Below are 23212 nucleotides of genomic sequence, written 5' to 3' on the forward strand. Positions count from 1 at the left end.
CTTTGATGGTTGTATATATGTCTGCTTCTTTTGAGGTTGTATTGTAAACCTTTAGATGGACTGAGTGGTTGAAACTTACTGTTCTGTTTTCCATAGCTGGGACTGTACATTATTGGAAATGCCAACCTTAGGCATTTCAAGAGTGGTGGACATAGCGCATTTGAGATCAAAGCAGAGTATAAACAGTCAGGATGATGGTGGCAGGCCCAGATTATATCATGACAAAAGCTTTTAGGGATCCATTTGTTCACTAGCTGGGGTTTGACCTGTGCCACATGGAGAAATCCTGTGATATATCAAAAGTCCTTTGAACAGGCTATTGCTTTAAAGAGAAAGCAATCCATGGTTCTTGAATTTTGCCGGGTTGGAGGCCCACATAACACAGCCAGATGACACCATTGCTGTCTTCTTAGAATCTGTATTTGGTGTTAATTAATAGGAGGTTTACTGTATTTGGGGCTTCCTTGATGGCTCAGCAGTAAAGAATGTGCATGCAATCCAGGAGACACAGGAGACATGGGTTCGATCCCTGTGTCAGGAAGATCCCTTGGAGAAGGAAGTGACAACCCACTCCAGCATCCTTGTCTGGAAAATCCCATGGACAGAGGAGCCTCACAGGCTACAGTTCATGGGGTTGCAAAGAGTTGGACACGACTGAGCATGCACTCAACTCAACTTAGTATATTTATCCCTCAGGGTCTATTTTGGGATTATTATCAACTTTGTGATAAATAAAGACTTTTCCATTTCTCATTCTTTAAGATTATGGAGTGTGTGTTTGTGTGTGTGTGTGTGTATTTGTATATGCATAGAGGATTGTCTTGCTTTTAAAGCCATAAAGAGTGGACTTCTGTAAGAATCTTCTTCCATTTAGATTATCAACAACCATTTCTTGATTTGTTCTTGGTCTAATATCTTTCTTTTCTTTCTTTAAGAAAAGTGAGTGGAAAAGTCATTCATTTCTAAAAATAGCTGCCGGATGTTTAGAAATCTCCAAGTTTCCTTTTCTTCCCTTTCACTCTGATTTTGGAAGTGGAAATTGTGTTTCCCCTTCTCCTTTAGGTTCTACTGCAGAAACCCATGGGTCAAGTGACGTGTTAAAGGTCACTTTAACACTTGAGTCCAGTGAGCTCTTCTTGCGCAGGTCCTTTTGCTATTTGGCTGCCTTTCCAGTAAATTCAGTAAAATTAATCTGATGGAATAAAAGCAGAGTTAAAATTGCCTGAGTTCAGTTATTCTCATTTAAATCCAGTCAAATGAAGTAATGTTTATAGGTTCTTTGCCTCCTGTGTGCTAGGAGAATGGATGGAGACTAGGTTTGTCTGGGAGATGGGAGACCCAGAAAATGTAGACAATGATGGTTGCCAGACACCCTCAGCAGAAGGTGGTGGCTTCTGCAAGAAGGTGGCTCACTAGCCTGGGGGTTCTTTATCCTTGTCCATTGTCTCCTGGGGTGAGTGTATCTCGTGCTTCCTTAGCACTGGGGATGAGAAGAATGCTGCGGACAAGGAACTGCTAGGTGTTTGGAATAAGGATGGGAACCGGTTAGCTTTACTGACCCAGAGTCTTTGTGTTAGGCAAGTCAGGCTCAGGCAAGACCATGTGGAGCTTGAATCCTCCAGCTTTGGGCTTAAAAGAGCCAGGATGGCCTCTTTCCTCTCCTTATCTTGCATGTGAGGGCCACAGCCAAGGGGGATGTCCCACCCACTGTGGGAGGAACCGGGACTTGAGCTGAATCTTCTGACCATGATGCAACGCTCTGTCCCAGACGCCACCCCACTGCCCTGCCCCTATTCCGTTTGAGGCACCGTGCTCAGCCTCCCCATCTCAGGCACCCTTCTGGGTCCAGGAAGCGCCAGTGGCGAGCACCAGCAGACAGGAGCCTGCCTCCGGTGGGGCTCACTCACGCTCACGTTCTGTTTACCCCAAGGCCTCACTGTGTTCTTCCTGCCTCCTGCTTTCTCCTCGCTGGGGTCCCTTGGGTCTTAGGACATATGAGGGGTGCTGCTTGTGGGCTACACACTCCAAGGCACTGTCACTAAAAGCCGACAAAGGCTGCATGAGCCGTCAGTGGGACGACGATGGAACTGAAGCCCCGGGGCTTGCCTTTGTAACCTTGCTTCCCAGAGCTGATGAAGAGCGGCGTCTGTCTGACTCCAGACTTGAACCAAAATCTACTATCTATACCTTCCTCTCCCTTGGCTCAGTAACTGTGTGCCCCCTGTGCTATGTTTGATTCCCCCGGTTACTTTTGTCTTATATTCATTGTTGTTTGATATTTAACAGACCTCCTCCCTGCCCCTCCCACCCAGATGGAAGAATGGTGCTCCAAAATGTCCATGGCCTAGTCTCCTAAATCGATTAATAAGTTACCTTCCCACAGAAATGGCCTTGGTAGGTGGGATTAAGTTAAGAATCCTGAAATAAGGTGATCATCCTGGGTTATCTGGCTGGGCTTAGGGTAAGCAGAAGAGTCCTGACCAGAGGGAAGCAGAACACTCAGAGTCAGAGAAGGAGATGCGACAGCAGAAGCAGATGTTGGAGCTGTGTGGCCAGGAGCCAAGGAATGTAGGCGGCCTCTCGAATCCGGAAGAGCCAGGAGGTGTATATTTCCTTCGCACTTCCAGATGGAATGCGGCCCTGCTAACACCTTGCTGTTGGCCGAATGAAACTGATTTTTGACTTCTGACCTCCAGAACTGTGAGACAGTAAACGTGTGTTGTGTTAAACCACCTGGTTTGTGGCAGTTCCTTACAGCAGCAGTAGGAAACTCCTGCACCCTGTGTGTTGTTTTCCCAGAGAGAATGGAAGGGTCTGGTCAGCCTGGTGTCATTTGATAAGAGCCACACAGGCTGAGGTGTCCTGGGTGCTCATGGGCTGCTGGGTCAGGCATCTTACATCCGTTTTTCTCCCAGGCTCCTCACAACACCCCCTAGGAGTCCTGTTCCTCGTGAGCGGGGCCTGAAGTCTCAGTCATGTGAGGCACCAAGTCCTGCTTGATGAGCCAGCCACGTATGAGCGATGGACAGAGTGCACTTCTGAGAGAAGAGGGCAGTCGGAAATTGTCGGAGGTTTTCACAGATGCTGAGGGACCTGAGCTAGAGATATTCAGGGCTCTTGGACTAGAAAAATTGAGGATTATGTCAGAGAAATTGTGAAGAGACAAGCAGTGCACAGGACTTAGCCAATGCTTGAATTAAGGCAGGGGAAACCAGGAGGTGGGGGATGTCAAAGGAACCTTTTTTGCTGACACCTTAGGAGTAGTTGGTACTCAGCAGGGGCCGAGGTGGAGGCCTCCTATTAACCCTACTATCAACCATCACTGTTTTTGCCACCATTGTTGATGATGGTATTGTGTTCAGTGATTTGATCACGTAGAGAAACAAGTGGGGTCATTCAGCGTCCTGTACTGCTGATAGACAGGGGCCTAAAGGGTGTCCAAACTGAGCAAGTGTTACTTTAGACTGGGGTCTTGGAGCCCTGGCACTGTAAATGTTTCAGTTCAGTTCAGTCACCCAGTTGTGTCCGATTCTTTGCGACCCCGTGGACTGTAGCACACCAGGCTTCCCTGTCCATCACCAAGTCTCAGAGCTTGCTCAAACTCATGTCCATTGAGTTGGTGATGCCATCCAACCATCTCATCCGCTGTCATCCCCTTCTCTTCCCACCTTAAATCTTTCCCAGCATCAGGGTCTTTTCCAATGAGTCAGCTCTTCGCATCAGGTGGCCAAATATTGGAGCTTCAGCTTCAGTATAAGTCCTTCCAAAGAATCGTTGGGACTGATTTCCTTTAAGATTGACTGGTTTGATCTCTTTGCTGTCCAAGGGACTCAAGAGTCTCCTCCAGCCTGTGTCTGTGAATGTTTCGGAGTGGGTAATTCTTTATTGTTGGACTGTCCTGTGTAGTGGAGGGTAGTTAGCAGGACGCCTGGGCAGGTTGCAGCATCTCTGGTCTCTTTGCTGAGTGCCTGCCAGTATTGCACCCCTCCAAGTCATGGCAAAACCAAAAGTGACTTCAGACATGACTAAGTGTCTGCCGGGGAGCCAGGTGGCCTGATGACGATGCTCAGTTGTGTCCAACTCTTTGTGACCCCATGGACTGTAACCTGTCAGGCTCCTCTGTCCATGGGATTGTCCAGGGCAGAATACTGGAGTGGGTTGCCATGCCCTTCTCCAGGGAATCTTACGGACCCGGGGATTGAATCCATGTCTCCTGCATTGCAGGTGGATTCTTTACCATTAGAGGCACCAAGGAAGCCCTCACCTACCATAGAAGATACCATTTTAAAGTGCACCATTTAGTGGTTGTTCATACATTTACAAGGTTGTGTGACCACCACTGCTGTGTGATTCCAGAATAGTTTCATTGCCTCAGAGAGAAAGCCTGTACCCATTAATAGTCACTCCCTATCTCCCCATCTCTTGGCAACACGAGTCTGTTCTCTGTGTCTCCAGATTTGTCTGTTCTAGACGTTTCGTGTACGTGGAGTCATGCAGTCTGCAGACTCCTGCGTCTGGCTTATCTCACTCGGAATCATGTTTTCGAGATCTGTCCACATCGCAGCCTGGATCAGTGCTCCATTCCCTTTCCTTGCCAAATACTGTTCCCTGGTGGGGCTGCTGCCTTGGAGCGACCCACCTGTCCAGGTGTCCTTGCAGGATCTAGGAAGTAACGGTGTCTTTAATTAGACGAATGTCAGCTCCTAGGTGTTTTACTCAGAAAAATGATCATTCCTCTGTTTACAGTGTCAAAATATAAACATGACCTTGTGTACTTGGTGGGGAAACAAAAAGAGCTCGCAGACTGGCTGTAATCGGCTGTTGTCTGTTCTCATTGGTCTTCTGCTTGTTTTGGCTCCTTGAGAATGGGGAGCGGGCTTCGCCGCTGGAGACGTGCACAGTCTCGAGCTGGCTGGGAGCTTCAGGAATGCTGGCGCCTCTGCACCAGGGCCAGGTAGCCCCGAGTTTTAAGCTCTCCTGGAGATTACAATGTACAGGCAGGAGTCACGGTGTGGCCCCAGGGCTAGTGGAGAAGTGAGGCATAGGAGGTGCTGATGGTTAACAGAGTTGGGGGACTGGGTGCATTTATGAATTTTTCTCTGCCACTTGGGCAAAGATGGTCATCTGTCTCATTTGGAAGGAGGAGAAGGTGCCCTCATCCTGTGCCTCGTTGCTCACACGACTGCAGGACCTTGCCTGTCATGTCAGGGACCAGGCTGTGTCACTCCAGCCAGTTCGCCAGGGCTCCAGTCTCCAAGGGGTGGGGGGAGCCTGGCATTCAGAGAGCAGCTCAGAGATGGTCTGGCTGTAGCCAGCCATCCTCACCCTCTCCCCTCCATTCCCCTGTCCAGAAATGCTCCTCTTCGAAGAGAAAAGGAAAGATTGTAAAGGGTGGTGGTGGGAGGGGTTGGTGCGGGCCTGACGTAGGCCCTTCTGAGGCCTGCGGTACTCATTTATGAAACTTAACGCACTTCATGGGATGGATCAACTTCAATGCCAAAGGAGCAAAAAACTTGGTGAAAACTAATTGCTTGCCATCCTAGTGAGCAAAGAGCTGCCTGATGGCTTTTTCCTTTGCAAGCAGCTGTGCGTGCTTCTCTCCTACAGACCAGTCCCCCCCAACACCCCAGGGCTCTTCGGGCGCTGTGCTCTGACACACAGGTGTGCGTGCCTGCCCTTTAATAAACTGTGCAGCCCGCAGGGACCTTGGGGTGTTTTTCTGTGACACGGGGGACCCACCGAAGCATTCCTTCCTGCCTTTTTGGAATGACACAATGTGGAAATATGCAGAACACGAGAAACTCCCCAGCTGCCCCCCTCCCTGGTGGAGCAGCATGAGAATAGCTTGCTGTGTGGCCTTTTCTCCTCCTGTGCCTAAGTGTATGTGCAGAAGCCCAGATCTTTGTTGCAGAAGTTTACATCAATGCAATCGTGCTGGCAAAAAAAATTTGTTTTCCTGTGACTTCCTGTTTTAACACTCTGTCTAGGTGTTCTTTCCACCATCAGATTGTACAGGTCTACGACCATGCTCTAAAAACACTTGTTTTTATTGAGGTAGAGTTCACAAAACAAAATAACTCATTTTCAAATAAACTTCTCAGTGGCACTTGGTACATCACCAGTGTTGTATAGCCACCCGCTCTATGCAGTTTCAGAACATTTCCATCACCCCAGAAGGAAACCTTCTGGCCATGAGACAGTGGCTCCCATCCCTCCTTGCCTAGCCCTGGCAACCACCAAGCCACCAGTCTACTTCCTGTCTCCGGATTTACCTGTTCTGGGCTTTTCATACAAGTGAAATCATCTCTATTTCATTCTGTACACATGGCCTCTTATGTCAGGCTTTTCTCACCTTGCCTAATATTAGTGAGGTTCCTCCACATTGTAGGGACCTGGTTTTGTGCTTTTGCTCTTAATGCAGAGGACACAACATCCTGTGATCCTGAAGGCTGCCAGGTGAACTTTGCCCACAGGAGCTGCTGTCACCCTTTAAGAAAAATCAATTGAGGGTCAAAGAAAAGAGCATCTTAATTTAGGTTTTAGTTTGTTACTTTGAGAAAGAGAGAGTCTAAAATATTTCACATTTCTTTTTAAAATTAGGCACAAGTAGCCAGAAATGAGTATGTGGTAAGATTTTAATAATCTAAATGTGCGCTATGAGATGGAGAATGAAAAGTGTTATTCACTCAGTCATGTTCGACTCTTTGCGACTCCATGGAACGTATCCCGCCCAGGCTCCTCTGTCCATAGAGTTCTCCAGGCAAGAATACCTGACTGGGTTGCCATTCCCTTATCAAGGGAATCTTCCCTACCCAGGCATTGACCTGGGGTCTCTTGCATTGCAGGCAGATTCTTTACCGTCTGAGCCACCAGGGAAGCCCCTGGTGATGGAAGATAACACATAATTAATGTATCCTAGCCCTTTTCCTCCGGAGAAGGCAATGGCAAGCCACTCCAGTACTCTTGCCTAGAAAATCCCATGGATGGAGGAGCCTGGTAGGCTGCAGTCTGTGGGGTTGCTAAGGGTCGGACACGACTGAGCGACTTCACTTTCACTTTTCAGTTTCCACTTTCACACATTGGAGAAGGAAATGGCAACCAACTCCAGTGTTCTTGCCTGGAGAATCCCAGGGACAGGGGAGCCTGGTGGGCTTCCATCTGTGGGGTCACACAGAGTCGGATACGACTGAAGTGACTTAGCAGCAGCAGCAGCAGCCCTTTTCCTCAAGGTGATGCAAATACAGCTGGGGAAACAAGAAGGACCTGTAGAAAATAATAGGCCAGCAGCACAGCGGTACCAGCCTGCTGCCAGGGTTGGTGGCGGGGGCACTGAATGGGGGGAAGACGGTCAGCCTTGAAGTCAGAGAGTCTCGAGGGTCCAAGTGCACTCCTGTGCCTTCACCGTGCCCCCACACAAGTCCCTGAAGTTCCTTGTGGGTGGATTCTCTTACATGTACGAGAACAACAAGGCTTATTGTCAGTCGCTGAACTGATGCTGCCCCTGGGAGGTCTTAGGACAGGGGTTGGCAAACAGCAGCCTACAAGCTGAATCTGGCTGGCCACCTGTTTTTTATACAGCCTGCCAGTTAAGAATGGGATTTCCACTTTTAATTGGTTGAGAAAGAATCAAAAGAAGAGTCGTATTTCATGGAAGTGATGTGGATTTTGAGTCTGTGTCTATAGATAAAGTTTTATTGGAGCACAGCCACACTCACGTGATTAGTTATTGTCTGTGACGGCTTTTGCCCTTTAAGGACAAAGTTGAGTCTCTGGACAGAGACCATGTGGCCTGCAGAACTGCAAATAGTTACTCTCTGGCCCTTGATAGAAAACCATTTGTGGACCTCTCATCTTAGGAGAATACTGAGTCTAATCAAGGTAACTGTTAGTTATTGGGGGTTGGGTGGGCAGGGGTGGGGTGGGAAACACAGGATAGGAAGACCCCAGCAGGAAGTCTGACCAACCAGAGAAAAGGTGCTCAGAATCATAAAACCCAGTGAGGGACCCTTTTGTCACAGGAACCCTCTCAGTAGAGATTTCTTTCCTCCCCCACCTGCCCCAAGGATGCTGCATCTAACTGTCATAAGACAACCAAGGCAAGTTAGATTAGATTATTTAAACAACATGCCTTTTAAGACTACATCTGACCCTTAAACAACTTGGGTGTGGCCTGTATCAGTCCATCAGATTTTTTTTTCAGTAGTGAACACTACAGCACAGAACTGTGGATACACAGGGCTGACTGTAAGTTATATGCAGATATTCAACTTTGTGGTGGCTGAAGAAAGTGAGTGAAAGTGCTAGTCATTCAGTCGTATCTGACTCTTTGTGACCCTATATGGATTGTAGCCTGCCAGGCTCCTCTGTCCATGGAATTCTGCAGGCAAGAATACTGGAGTGGGTAGCCATTCCCTTTTCCAGGAGATCTTCCTGACCCAGGTATTAAACCCTGGTTGCCTGTCATATACCCCAGTACAAAATACAAAGTTTAAAATCGTGGGGGAAAAAAAGAAAACTAAGGTTTCAAGGTACAAAAAGTTAGTTCTTGGGAGAATTCAGATATGGGACTCTCATTCTTTTGTGTTCCTGGGTAAGCAAGGGCCCCATTCTCCGTTCTGTGCTCTATGAACTTGCATGGTCTTTAAAGGCCAGTTACAGGAATTGTGAATTGTGCGTGTGCATATCTGTGCTTGCTCACAGCTGCTTTCCACCTTCTCTTACCCCCTTCAAAGACCTGGAGTCACAGAAAGACCCCCTGGGACCCCATAGCTACTGATCCCTGATGTCCAGAAAGGCAAATCCATCCAAGTAGATTAGTGGTTGCCTGGGCGTGCAGTTAGGAAAGGGGAGTGGGAACCAAGGGTATGGTTGGGGTGATGGAAATGTTCTGAAATGTCCTAAATGTTGCACATCTAAGTAAATTTACTAAAAATCATTGAAATTTCACATAAAATGGGATGATTTTAGGGTTCATGGATGATATCACAATCAAGTTGTTTGTAAAATTCTTTTAAAGTGGTCTTATTTTTAAATTCAGATGGTTGCCTTGTCTTAGTAGTTGAACAGACCAGGCTACGTAAATTAGGCTGGCAGCCTCTAACCATGCAGAAGGCTTCTGGTTTTCTCAAAATGTTCATACAATGACTCCAGACACTTACCAAGAAGCCACATGTTAACATTGCCCAGGAGTTTGACCGACTGTAAGGGAACAGTACCACCAGCAACAGCCTGATTTTACTAGGTTGAAAATATAGTTGATTTCACGAAGGCAACTGACTCTTTCATTCAGAGGGATTTATCTTACAGAAAGACTTACTAGCACTGCTGTGCATTTTAGAAAAGTCGACGTGGTATGTGATTATGTGGCAGTGTTTGGGGAGAAATGAAATTTGTGGATGAAGGACCAATTGATACTTGACGCTTTGGAGATCAGCATTTTTATCTTTCACATGTTTTTGAAAGAACATCTTAAAACTGTATTGTATGCTTCTAATTTCTTCTTGGATTTGCTACAGTGTAACATTTTCTTGATAGTTAAGGTTTGTATGCACGAACATGGATAATCGTATGTTCTTGGAATGTACCAGTAACCACAGAGACCACTCAGACGTGGTTAGCCTGGATTTTAGGCATGGATGGTCTTGAGTGTGACTCAAGGCTCTATTGTTTCATGTGTGCCCTAAGGCAGTTTTGGAGTCTCTGAACCTTGTGGTTTCTTCTTTCAGAAATGGGGACACTAAGGTCAATGTCTAGTGTGTAGTCGATACTCACATTTTAATTGTTCTTGTGGTCATACTGAATAAATAGTCATTCAGCTTAGTGATTCTTCGTCTTTTCTTTCCTGTCCATCAAAATTTCCTCCCTCTATTATGTCACTTCTGCTTCTGAGTTACTTGCTTCGTTTTCTTCTCCTTGTGTACCCCTGGTGACCCACCAGAGTAAGGACAACTGCTCAAAGAGTGCATGATAACTTTTTTCTCTTTGCTTGGAGCTGTTCTTTGCATTCCCTTGGTTTTGTGGCTAGGAATGTGAAGTTGCTAGAAATGAAGTGTTATGAAGAGGTTAGTACAGAGCCATCAAGCTTTGTGGGTACAGGGCTAGGTGGTATCGGGGGAGAATGCATACAAGTATATGTATGGCCGAGTTCCTTAACTGTCCACCTGAAACTATCACAGCATCGTTTATTGGCTATACCCCAAAACAAAATAAAAAGGAAAAAAACGGGCTAGGTAGTAAATATTTTAGGCTTGGCCGGCCTTAGAGTCACTGTTGCAACTTCTCAGCTCTGCTTTTGTAGCTTAAAAAACAGTCATGTGTGCATGCTAGGTCGCTTCAGTTGTGTCTGACTCTTTGTGACCCTATGGACTGTAGCCCGCCAGGTTCCTCTGTCCATGGGATTCTCCAGGCTAGAATACTGGAGTGGGTTGCCATGCCCTTCTCCTGGGGATCTTCCCCACCCAGAGATAAAACCTGTGTCTGTTATATCTCGTGCATTGGCAGGCAGGTTCTTTACTGTTTGAGACACCTGGGAAGCCCCAAAACAGTCATCGGCAATCCCTAAATGTGAATGTGCCTGACTGTGTTCAATAAAAACTTACTTACAGAGAAAGGAGGCATGCTGGGTTTGGCCCTTGGAACCTAGTTTGCTGACTGGTGATCGTCATCATGCTTGTTTGTATACTGTGTCAACACCACCAAAGCTCTTACATCTTCAGCTTTCGTTGTAGTTGTGTTAGCTTGGATACAGATCTGAAAACACCCCAAATATGTACAGAAATATTGATTTCCAAGTAGAGATGTCATGTTGCGGAATCTGGTCTTTGTAATATTTGGTGATGTGAGAGGTTTTACAGATTCATATCACATGGTGAGATCTTGTTCCATAGTTAATAGACACTTAACATTGGACAGGTATTAAGAATAGGCGAAGTTGGGCTTCCCTGGTGGTCCAGTGGTTAAGAATCTGCCTGCCAGTGCAGGGGACATGGGTTCGATCCCTGCTCCGGGAAGGTCCCACATGTGGTGGAGCAACTAAGCCCATGCGCCACAACTACTGACCCTGTGCTCTAGAGCTCATGAGCTGCAATCACTGAGTTCATGCACTTAGAGCCTGTGCTCCGCAACAAGAGAAGCCACTGCAATGAGAAGCCCATGGACTGCAGTGAAGAGTAGCCCCCATAGATGAAGAGTAGCTGCTAGCATCAGCACAGGGGAGCCGGGCCTTTTGCCTGGCTTGCACCAGCTTTGCCAACAGGGCTGTGAGGAATGCCATGGACCAGGAACCGCTGTGCAGCAGATGTGTTTCGTTCCTATTATTTTAGCAGTCAAGTGGTGCATTTTTATTTATTTATTTTTTGGGGGGTTCAAGATTGTTTTTATTTTCAGAGCCTGCAACAGTTGGTTAGCAATGCTAGCTGAGCTGGTATGATCTGAAAGCCATCCCACCTCCCTTTTTAGGCATTCAACCAACAGAATCCCTACGAACAAGATTGGAGACCAATTCAGAAAAATATGGAACGCTTCACGAATTTGCGTGTCATCCTTGCGCAGGGGCCATGCTAATCTTCTCTGTATCGTTCCAATTTTAGTATATGTGCTGCCGAAGCGAGCACAAGTGGTGCATTTTTAAAGAGTATGTCTTTAAAGAAGATTTACACATACTTTTGGAATGGCCATATAATATTGTCAATTCTTAGGTTTAGAAATGAATTATTGTTACTTAAAAAAAAAAAGAGGTGGATAGTTACTTTCTAATGGCTGGGTGGTTTGAGATCTAAAATGATGAGGCTGAAGCCAACGGCGGCCAGCTCTGTGGAATTCTTTCACATCGTGACTTTCCCTCAGGAAAGGCACGTAGTCGACCTGGTGGCGCCAGGTCATGGATGCACTGACTGCTTTAGAAGGCATCTCACATAGATCATTCTGATTGATCCGACCCAGGTCAACCACGATTGCCATCTCAGTAATCTCGGTACAAAGAGCCAAGACGCCAGAGAGCAAGCCTCCCCCCACCTCCAGTATCACAAACCTCCAAAATGTCACCATGTGGATGGCATATTGACAGAAATGTCAAGGATTACCAAGAATAGCTCCTTGCATTCCCATGTACTGAGGGGGGAGAAGGACAGAGTACCATTTGCATTTTAAATACCACTGTGGTAGCCAGAACCAATACTTCCCCCAACTCTGTCTTGGGGCTTTAGATGTACTTTCCATTTTGAAATAAGACCTCATGTACTTATTTTACCTTGAAAATGATTAATAGAAGTCTTTTTCTTATGCTGTGTTTTATCACCTGGCTCCTTTAAAAATACAGATCACTAATAAAATTCTATATAAACGTGTAACTGATCAAATCTTTGTTTTTCCTGAGTCATTGTCAGCATCTCAGTTCTACTCTAAATCTAGTGCCAGTGCAGTAAATATTTGGAATCCAAAGTCTGCATTTCCTTCAGATGGGCTAGCTTTTATCTGGTTATATAAAGTGGAGAAACACAGACTTTCTTTCCATTTGTTTCGAGGTGCTTAGTAGCCACTCTGTCATTGGCTGGTGTGAGCATCATCCCTTTTTTGCACCAGTGAAAATGACATCCTCGCATGTCCCTTCAGGGACGAGTGCTACTTTTGTCATTTTCAGGAAAATCATGTGGATTAATCCCAACCAGGTGTGGAGTAGGAGGAAGAGCTAAGGTTTTTCAGGGACTTCCACTACCCGGAGCTGCGAGATGAGTTTGGGGCGTACTCTCCAGACTTGTGGATAGTCCAAGCCAAGTTGGATTCTGCAGGAGCCCCTCATGGATTGCAGACCAGAAAATACGGCTGTGCGTCTTTCCTCTTTCCCCTGGCCTTTTTTTATGTTTCACTGCTGTTAGATTGCTTTATCTCTCCACCTGGAGTTAAAGAAGGTGCCTTGACCCATTCCAAACTACTGAAATAGACAAAAAGTGGGAAATTTTCTGAGAAGCAAACCAATGACATAATGGTACCGCAGGCATACAAGTTACTGGAATTGGTTTTGTGAAGCAGTTGACTGATACTGTTTGCAAAGCTGGGTTTTTTTCCTCACCAAAAAGGTAGCCCTAGATTAAAGTTGATTGTTCCCATATTAAGTTCTTTTTTCCTCCCTTGAAAGTAAAGGTAAAACAGAAGTATAACCTTGAGACTGTTGTTCTTTTGCTCATCAGGTCTTATTATACTTCCTGAAGGATCAAAGGCAGAACTTTCCAGAAATAGGGATAGGAAGGTGCTGGAGAAAAAGTGTTAATTGTAGTGCAGTTTGTTTATAAAGGAGCCAGTGAATACTATGTACAATGGTCCGTCATGGAAACTGCCTCCACTTCGGTGGAATTGTGCAATGAAACAAAACCTCACATCTCCAGTCAGGATTTCTCAAGCCAGATTTCTGAAACACCTTCAGGAATTGTCACAGGGAACACTGTTGGAACACCAGACACTTTAAGCCACAGGCATCATGCCTATTTCAAGAGAGGTCTTGAGCCTCAGGCTCCTGTAGCCATCACAGCCTGTATGTGGGGCCATCGGCAGTCAAGTGGGGCCTGATGACGTCTCTGACCATGAGTATCAGCCAGCTCAAAAGTTAGATCATTCTTTTGTTGAGCTGGCCTGGGCGGCAGCTTCTGTTTAATCTTTCCCTCTGGTCCTTGTCGGCTCTCACTAGGGTACATTAACATTTGCCCTTATTTGGGTGTCCATGAGGAGCTAAAGCCTCTGACTGTGTGAATCAAACTGGAAAATTCTTCCAAGATATGGGAATAGCAGACAACCTGACCTGCCTCCTGAGAAACCTGTATGCAGGTCAAGAAGCAACAGTTAGAACCAGCCATGCTGGCTCCAAATTGGGAAAAGAGTACGTCAAGGCTATATATTGTCACCCTGTTTATTTAACTTACATGCAGAGTATATCACACGAAATGTCCTCCTCCAGGGGATCTATTTGACCCAGAGATCGAATCTATATCTCCTGCACTGGGAGGCAGATTCTTTACCACTGAGCCACCAGGGAAACTCACAGACGTATCAAACCTTAATTCCTTTTCAGGGCTGAATCCCATTTCATTGTCTGGGTAGAGCACATTGTGTTTACCCCTTTCTTTGTTGATGGGCATTTGGGTCGTTTCCACCTTTTGGCTGTTGTGAGTGGTGCTGCTGTGACACTCAAGTATCCGCTTTCAGTATTCTTGGGTATATACCTGCTGCTGCTAAGTCACTTCAGTCGTGTCCGACTCTGTGTGACCCCATAGACAGAAGCCCACCAGGCTCCCCCTTCCTTGGGATTCTCCAGGCAAGAACACTGGAGTGGGTTGCCATTTCCTTCTCCAATGTGTGAAAGTGAAAAGTGAAAGTGAAGTCGCTCAGTCGTGTCCGACCCCCAGCGACCCCAGGGACTGCAGCCCACCAGGCTTCTCCATCCACGGGATTTTCTAGGCAAGAGTACTGGAGTGGCTTGCCATTGCCTTCTCCGTGGGTATATACCTAGGAGTGGAATAGTTGGGTCATGTGGTCATTTGATGTTTACCTTTATGAAGAACCATAGAACTGTTTTCCACAGTAGCTGTACCATGTTACATTACAGAAGCAATGCATGAGGGTTAGTTTCTGCACATCCTTACCAAAACTTACTGTTTTCTGTTGTTATTTTGTGTTTGCTCTGTGAAAAAGCGACCATCCTATTGGGTGTGAAGTGGTATCTCGTGGTTTTAGTGTGCGTTTCCCTGATGACTCAGGATGATAAGCTCTTTCCGTGTGCTTGTTGACCATGTGTGTATCTTGGAGAGATCCCTATTCAGTTCCTTCATCCATTTTTTGCCCATTGGGTTGTCTGCCTTTTTGTTGTTGAACTTTAGAAGTTATTTATATATTGTGGATGGGCTTCCCCAGTGGCTCAGCGGTAAAGAATCTGCCTGCAGTGCAGGAGACACAGGAGATGCAGGTTCAGTCCTTGGGTCAGGAAGATCCCCTGGAGGAGGGTGTTGCAAATCCATTCCAGTACTCTTGCCTGGAAAATCTCATGGACAGAGAATCCTGGCGGGCTACAGTCCATGGGGTTGCAAAGAGTCGGAAACGACTGAAGCGACTTAGCACACAGCACATATATTATGAATACTGAACCCTTGTCAGGTATATGATTTGCAACTGGTATCCATTTTTGAACAGTTCTCCTGGTGAGTTCAGTTAGCAGCCAGGCTCAGGAACCACTGATTTGGACCAGTGATTCTTGGTTCTACCTCCTGGGAAACTTTCTGAAAATAAAAGTAAGTGCAGCCCTTTGCCCCCTACCCAGCGGGTTCTGATAACCCATCTTTTCCCCTCAAACAGACAGCTGCCTGGTGAAATAGTGGTTTAACTAAGGTTACTGACAACCTGGCTGCATGGATACTGCGTGCGTGCATGCTCAGTTGTGTCCAACTCTTTTGCGACCCCATGCATTGTAGCCCACCAGACTCCTCTGTCCATGAATGGACTGGTGTCATCAAAGCAGAGAACCCGGCAGGTCTGTAGAAGGTCAGCTGGCATCAGCTACCTATTCCCCATTCTCCAGAATATTCTGTACAGATAGTTTATATTCTGTGGGAACTTGAATAGAATTTTTGTATTCTACTGTTGTGTGAAAATTATATAAACCTCAATTACATCAAATGGGTTCTTAGTGCTTTTCAGGTCCACTATATCCTTCTACTTCTCTATATGTTCATTTTATTAATTTTTGAGAGTTTGATATTGAAACTCCACTAAAAATCTCAATTTATCTACTTAAAAATAATTGTAATATATAGGGAAACTATATATAAATTTGTTCTGTATTTTCCAAGTCTCCTGTACTTGTAAATGTGTTATCACAGTTTCATAATTTAAGAAATAAAAAAGAGAGAAAAAATTCAGTAAAAAAGAATATTCTGTGCAGAGCCACATGCTCACTCACATCACAGGATGGCCTGGCCTCCCTGAAGTACCACCAAGACTTGTCGTGTTTTCAGGCCTCTCGGGAGGTGACATTTCATCTGCCTGTTTCTTCTCTGCCCATGGGAAGGGCACCTCAGCTCGCATGTGAGATGCTGAGCTGTACACTTATTATTTCTTTCCGATTTCTTCTCATGCAAAGCATACTGTTGGTGCTTGCTCGCAGCATTTCTGCTTTAATCAGGGTAATGTGGAACATTGTGGTTTTCCACTCTTAAGAAAGATATTATTGTCAGTCTGTTTTCCCCCTACCTCATGACCCCTGCATTTTCATTGGAAGGACTGATGATGAAGCTGAAGCTCCAATATGCTGGCCACCTGATGCAAAGGGCCGAGTCACTGAAAAAGATTCTGAGCTGGGAAACATTGAAGGCAGGAGGAGAAGGGGGTGGCAGAGGATTAGATGGTTGGATGGCATCACCTGCTCAACGGACATGAGTTTGAGCAAACTTGGGAGATGGTGAAGGACAGGGAAGCCTGGCATGGTACAGTCCATGGGGTTGCAAAGAATCAGACATGACTGAGGGACTGAACAACATGACCCTTAATTCTGAAGGAGACTGAGAGCTTGGCTCAAAACTGAGAAGGTGGGATGATTGTGGGGCAGTTGGTGGAGCTTTTTTTTTAACTTTTGATTTATTTTTATATAGTTTTGGCTGCCGTGGGTCTTTGTTGCTGCTGGGGCTCCTCTCTAGTTGTGGTGCATGGGCTTCTCATTGCACTGGCTTCTTTTGTTGCAGAGCACAGGCTCTAGAGTGCGCAGGCTTAGTTGTTCTGTGGCATGTGTAATCTTCACATGCTAGGGATCAAACCCATGTCCCCTGCATTTGATAAGAATCAAACCACAGATTCTTAACCACTGAACCACCAGGGAAGTCTGGCTGGTGAAGCTTTCTAGTGGAAGTTCTCATCTGATAGGAGGCTGGGTGTGGGGGCAAGAGAGGGCACACTCCTTGGGGTTCTCTGTGTCACAGTATCTCTTCTTCTGCTCACATGGAAGTGTTTCCCACAGCATCCTTTATCACCCTGGTGGGTCCCGTCTTGCCCCTGGGTTCCTAGGGGCTGAGGCTCTGCCATGTTCTTCCTTCCTGTACCTTCAGTCCCAGGCCATCCCTGGTCCCCCCACCCCCCATGTCTCCTACTGGTCGAAAGTGACTTATTTCCATAAACACTTTGGGAACAGCGTAGGGACTCGTAAGAACAGATTTTGATGGGCAGAAGAGAGGTCATCTTGAAAGGATTCAATTCCATAGAAGTTCATGTGTCTTATTAAACTCCAAGTTAGGGCACAGAGTATGTTTAGCTGAGTAGTTTTTATAGTATCGTTCCACTCAAGTGCTTCATCATGGTCATGCTTATAAAGAAAGCAAAGGAAAGCGTTTGGAGTAATTTCCTGGCCATCCTTCCATCTCATGCTTATCACTTACTCTGTGTACCAATTTTAAAGCAACCTAGACGTCCATCAGCAGATGAATTGATAAAGGAGTTGTGGTACATATAGACAGTTATTACTGAGCCATAAAAAGGAACACATTTGAGTCAGTTCTTATGAAGTACATGAACATAGACTCTATTATACAGAGTGAAGTCCTTCAGAAAGAGGAAAACAAATATATGTGAATGCATATATATGGAATCTCGAAAGGTGGTCTTGATGGACCTGTCTGCAGGGCAGCAGGGGAGATGCAGATGTAGAGAACAGACTTGTGGACCCAGTGGGGAAAGGAGAGGCTGGCCCCAATTGAGACAGTAGCATAGAGACATGTAAATTACCATGTGTAAGATAGACAGCCAGTGGGAATATGCTGTTATGAAGCAGGAAACCCAAAGCTAGTGCTCTATGACAATCTGGAGGGATGGGATGGGGTGGGAGGTGGGATGGAGGTTCAGAGGGAGGGGACATACGTAAACCCGTGGCTGATTCTGTTGATATATGGCAGGAACCAACACAATATTGGAAAGCAAGTATCCTCCAGTGAAAAATAAATAAAGTAAAAAAATTGATGCCTGTTTTAGAATCATTGTCTCCTTCTGAAAAAGGAGAAACAGACCCTGGGGTGAGCGTGGCATTTTACTGGTTACCACATGCAATATTGTCGTGAAATGTTTTAAGTCCATGTATTTGGCTGGCACTTTCCCTTTCTCTCGTCTTTGCCAGCCTGCCCTCATCCCTCTTGTTTCCCACGCCTGGGCTGAATAAATAATTATTAGAATTATAGAGATATTTTAAATGTTCTAGGTGTAGGACTCTCAGTTTGAGAAGCAGATACTGGTTAAAGTAACTGATCATGTTCCTTACTCTGCTCACCTCCTGACTTCCTTCTTCATGGAGACGCCTGCTACCTCTCCCCCCATACCAGATGGATGACTGTTTACCTTTGAGAGCCACACTTATACGAGATGGCTCAAGCTGGATTTCAAGTGATAATTATCTAAAAAGTATTTAAAAGTACTGCTGCTCATGCTCCCTGAAAAATCAGTGAGGTCTAACTTCTGGGGTGAATTTGGAAGTCCCTGGTGATCTTGTTGCAGCCACTGTGAACATCCACTGTCAACATCCACTGTCGTCCGGACTCCATCTTCTTCACAACAATGAATGAATGTTTGCTGATGATTGCAGCCCCGTCATGAAACTTTGGTAGATAAGCCTTCACCTTAGAAAGCAGAAACATTACATTTTCTAAAGGGGAAAGAAAGGTGGAATAGCGAGCCTTTGTATTGTTGTATGCAGATACTGTTGTATTGTTGTTTGGGACCAGTGACTGGTGGTCAGGGTTTGCTCTTCTGCTGAACGTGAAAACCACTTATGTTTTTGTTGCATTGATTTCTTCCCTGAGTGTCCATCGCCCTCTTTGTGCTTCTACCATTGAGGGAGTTTGTCAGGTAGTGACGATTTGTTATTTATTTGCTCCCTGACTGAGCTGAATTCCTGGTGGAGAACTCCTGGCACCTAGCATCTTAGATAGCTTTCCTGCAGTGAGTATTGAAACAGATAAATAGCACTGTACAGTTTTCATAGAGCTTCTCCTAGGGTGGGGTCCCCAGGCCCACTCATCCTTAGCCAAGATTACACGCCTTAGACCATGAGCATCATTTATCCAAGCTATGTGCCTGGCTCTGCATGGCAGGAGCTCCCTGTGCAGCTGGGACCATGTACTGCCAAGGGTCTTCCCACCTGTGCATCTCACCTTGGCAGGGTGACTACAGCCCCAAATACCCACCAGTTGCTGGGTCCCCAACCAAACTGCCAAATGTCAGAGACAACAGGGAGTGGTGGGCACTGTGGCATGCTAGTGGGTGGCCCTTCCTCAGGGGATGGCCCTCATCAGCTTTAGCCACTTTTGTCTTTGGGGATTATAATCCCCATGTGCCAGCTCTTCGGATTTTCAAGAAACTTAGAAATTCAGATGTTTGGAACCAAATCTCCTGAGGTTAAATGCTGGAAATCCATTGGTGTTTCGGTAGATGACCCGAGGACTGTGACTCCGCACCAGACAGAACATCATCTGCAGGCTGAGTTGGCCCGGGGCAGCCTTGGAGTCATGTCCTTCCACCTCTTGCTGCCTGGTTACCCTTCTCCTAGAGAGAGAGACGAGGAACCTGGGAAGAATTCATAAGAGAATGGAATACAGTATTATAAAGCATCTATACCCCTATACTGCGCCCCCTGGTATGGGACACCGGGGCACAGATTTATACTGAAAGAAGAGGCTTATTTAATTTAATTTATTTTTTATTGTTTTAATTACAAAAGTATGATAATACATCTACAGGAGACTTGAAAAATACAAAGTTATGTATAGTTCCACTATGTATTACAATTATTTTTTAAGCAGGTAAGTTAAGATGTTTAGTTGGAGTTTCAATATCAAACTCTCGAAAAATAATAGAATGAATAGACAGAAAGGGCTTATTTTATTGGTATGGAAATACCACAGTCCCGTCCAGCCCTCTACCTACAGCTGCCGCTGTGTTTGGCTGTCTTCTCTAGCTCGTCTTTTTTCTTTTTGTAAATACAGAAACTAAAATGTGGTCATATATCAAGTAATTTTATAGCCACCCTTTCTCCCTAACGAGTAGGCAAGGCACTTTCAAGTTATTACAGTGTCTCTTTAAACACACTTTAAACATTATCCCAGGTAGGTCTCCCAAGGAGGGGAATTCTGTTTTGTTGTTTGCCCCATTGGGCTTCCCTGGTGTCTCAGGAGTAAAGAATCTGCCTTCGATGCAGGAGACGTGATTTCAATCCCTGGGTTGGGAAGATGCCCTGTAGAAGGAAATGGCAACCCATTCCAGTATTCTTGCCTAGAGAATTCCATAGACAGAGGAGCTTGGCAGGCTGTAGTCCATAAAGGCACACAGAGTCAGATATGAGTGAAGTGACTAAACCGCCACCAGCACCACCATTATCTGCATTGCCTGAGCAGAGCCTGGCATGTGGCAGGTCCCCAGTGACTGACTGTTGCATGATTGTTGCTGGGCAGTAGTTTATTGGATCCCATCCTATTGTTGGCCATTTGGCTTGTTTCCTTTTTCCTGTTATTGTACATAGTACTGTGATGCCCCTCTGTATACATTAAGCTCTTCACCTATTTTAGATCTTGGCCTGGGTGTGTCTTTGTGGGGGAGGTGCTCTGGGCATTGTAGACAGTGTAGCAACATTCCTGACCTCCACTCTCCAGACTCAGCAGCACGTCCCCTCCACCCCTGTAACAACCAAAAGTGTCTTCAGACACTACCAAGTGTCCGCAGGAGGCACCGTGGCCCCTAGTTGAGAATCACTGTGCTGCTAGGATTAGTGAACCAAAGAGTGTCAATGCATTTTAAGATTTTGAACCTTAAAATATATGCTGCTTGGGGAAAATACTTCCGTGAGGTGTTGTCTGCTGCTTCTCTCTCTTCCTTTTCACCCAGTCTCCTTCCCATGAGACATCAGTGTCCTCCCACTTCCCTGTGACTGGCTGGAGCAGTGCTGTCGAATACAACATTCTGTAATGATGGGATGGCAATCTGTCTGCCCTGATGTCTGCCCTGTCTAGTATGGCAGCCACTAGCCACACATATTTCTTGAATGCTTACAACACGACCAGTGCAACCAAAGAATGAACTTTTCATTTTAACTAATTTCAATAGCTAGCCACTTGTGGCTAGTGGCTGCCTCCATGGACAGTGCAGGAAAGTCCCTCTCTAGGGCACCCTCAAATCACCCACCCTTTCTCAGAGTGGCCTCGCCGAGAATCAGATCAATAGCAAATTTTGAGGTGACTTTTCCTTGATTGGTGTGTGGCTTGAGTTCAGCTCCTTCTTTTGTTACCTTCCCGCATCCCAGTTAGGAAAGCAGTCTAAGGAAATAAAGCCTAATTGAGACACGAAGGAACGGGGCTGCCCTCTGGCCCCTTAAGCCTGCCTGGAATGTGTTTGCCTATAAGTCCTAGGGGGCCTGATTTAGGAATTCTGACTTGTAGGAGGGATGCGATAGGAAAATGGACTTTTCCCTTAACTCATTCCATTCTCTTCTTCCTTTGCTAGAAGTTTCTTCCCCACTAAATGAATTCATCTCTTCGTTCTTCCCTTTCTCCCTCCATCCTTCTGTTCATCATCCACCCATCCCTCTGTATATCTTTCTTTCCTTTCTTCCTTCCATTGACCCATGTACTGATCCAACTGTTTATGCATCTACCCATCCCTTCATCAGTCCCTTTGTCCATCCTTCTCTGTGTCCATCCTTTCCTCCATCCTTCTCTCCCTGTCACTCCATCTCTCCCTTCATGCCTCTAAGCATAGTGCACTTCTACTGTAGGGTCAGTGTCTGTGCCGGGTACTGAGGAGGCAGGACTTCTAGGATCGTTAACTTTGTGATGTGCACATTTCTGGTGGGGGCTTCTGAAGACACTTACCCTTTGATGAAGATTCAGAACAGAGTCTTGGGAGCAGGATTGCCCCTACTTGCAGTCAGATAGCCTCTGCAGGGAAAGGGAGCTGGGGACCCTTGGAGTCAGAAGATGGGTTAAGGTCATCTCAGGGTCTAGAGCATTGGGCTGGTTTTGGGGAGGATAAGGCCTGCTCTTTGCAGTCTCATTCTCTGCGATTGGATTGCTGGGCCTTGACGTCCCAGGTGACTCAGCTGGTAAAGAATCTGCCTACAATGCAGGAGACCAGGGTTTGATTCCTGGGTCAGGAAGATCCCCTGGAGAAGGAAATGGCAACCCAGTCCAGTATCCTTGCCTGGAGAATCCCATGGACAGAGGAGCCTGGCGGGCTATAGTCCATGGGGTCACAGAGTCAGACACAACTGAGCAACTACGACTTGGGATGTCCCAGAGCCAGGCAGGCGGAGCCCATTGCTCTTCCTCGGTTTCTGGTCCTGGGAAGAACTCCTTCCTTCACTTGTGTCCCCTCTGCTGTCATGAAGCAGACCCCATGTGCAAGATGGGAAGCAGTGATCCAGGGGCCAGCCCCATTGACCTTCAGGGTGTTTTGGGGTGACATCTCCGAGTTCTGACCAGGTGGGCTCAGGTGCCGAGTGCTGGTGGCTTTAGGTCTAGGAGATGTGCACCAACAAGTAGTTAAAAACAAAACAAAACCCAAAAATACCTTGTATTTCAAAGAAAGCATTAATTACTTGTCCTAGATGTTCCTTTCCGTTTTGGATGCAGGTGGGCCTTGTGTTTTTGCTCTCAGCAGCCAGCGGTCCTGCCCAGCCTGACCCCAGCTCCCTAGCCAGTGTCCAGCAGAGCATGCGCAGAGCCTCTGCGCTGGTGCCTACAGTCTGGCGGGTATTTCTTCCTAGTTCCTGGACATTCTCCTCCAGCCCAGTGGTCCCGGCCTGCCTTGCTCGTGCCTGCACTCCCCGCTGGTATCTGCCCGCCAGTGATGCTGCCGTAGAGGCAGTGATGCCCCATCCTGCCTCCTTGGGGAGTCTCGAGCCCCTGTGAGGTAGAACCTTTGCAGGGAGAATGAGTTTCCCACGGGGCGGGCCCACATTAGTGCAGAGGCCCACCTCCCCCCTGCCCCCGCCGCCCCCGAGACCTTCAGGTCCATGTTTCCTAATGTCCCTGTGGGGGGAATCCAACAGGAACCCGGAAACAGTGGCAGTGCTGACTCCTGTTAGCCTTCCCACCTCTTCTCCCTCTTCCTGCTGTCCACTTTCCCTGTAGCCCGAGGGACTTTCCTCCCAAGAAACAGATCGGATGTCCAACGCCCCGCCTCCATTCCTCAGGCCTCCCTGCAGCTT

General features: G+C 46.5%; 1 protein-coding gene and 1 non-coding gene across 5 annotated transcripts in view; one reads left to right on the forward strand and one right to left on the reverse strand.

Annotated features, from left to right (window-relative positions):
• Window positions 1-23212, forward strand: part of WWC3 (WWC family member 3) — a 111836-nt gene that overhangs the window by 3928 nt on the left and 84696 nt on the right. The gene's annotated exons all lie outside the window — the stretch shown is intronic.
• Window positions 11506-11612, reverse strand: LOC129535370 (U6 spliceosomal RNA). The gene has a single exon (XR_008681632.1). It is a non-coding gene; the product is annotated as a U6 spliceosomal RNA (small nuclear RNA).

Source organism: Moschus berezovskii, chromosome X, assembly GCF_049115385.1.
Source record: "Moschus berezovskii isolate FMDL1 chromosome X, NW_MosBer_1.0, whole genome shotgun sequence".
NCBI classification, from domain to species: Eukaryota; Metazoa; Chordata; class Mammalia; order Artiodactyla; family Moschidae; genus Moschus; species Moschus berezovskii.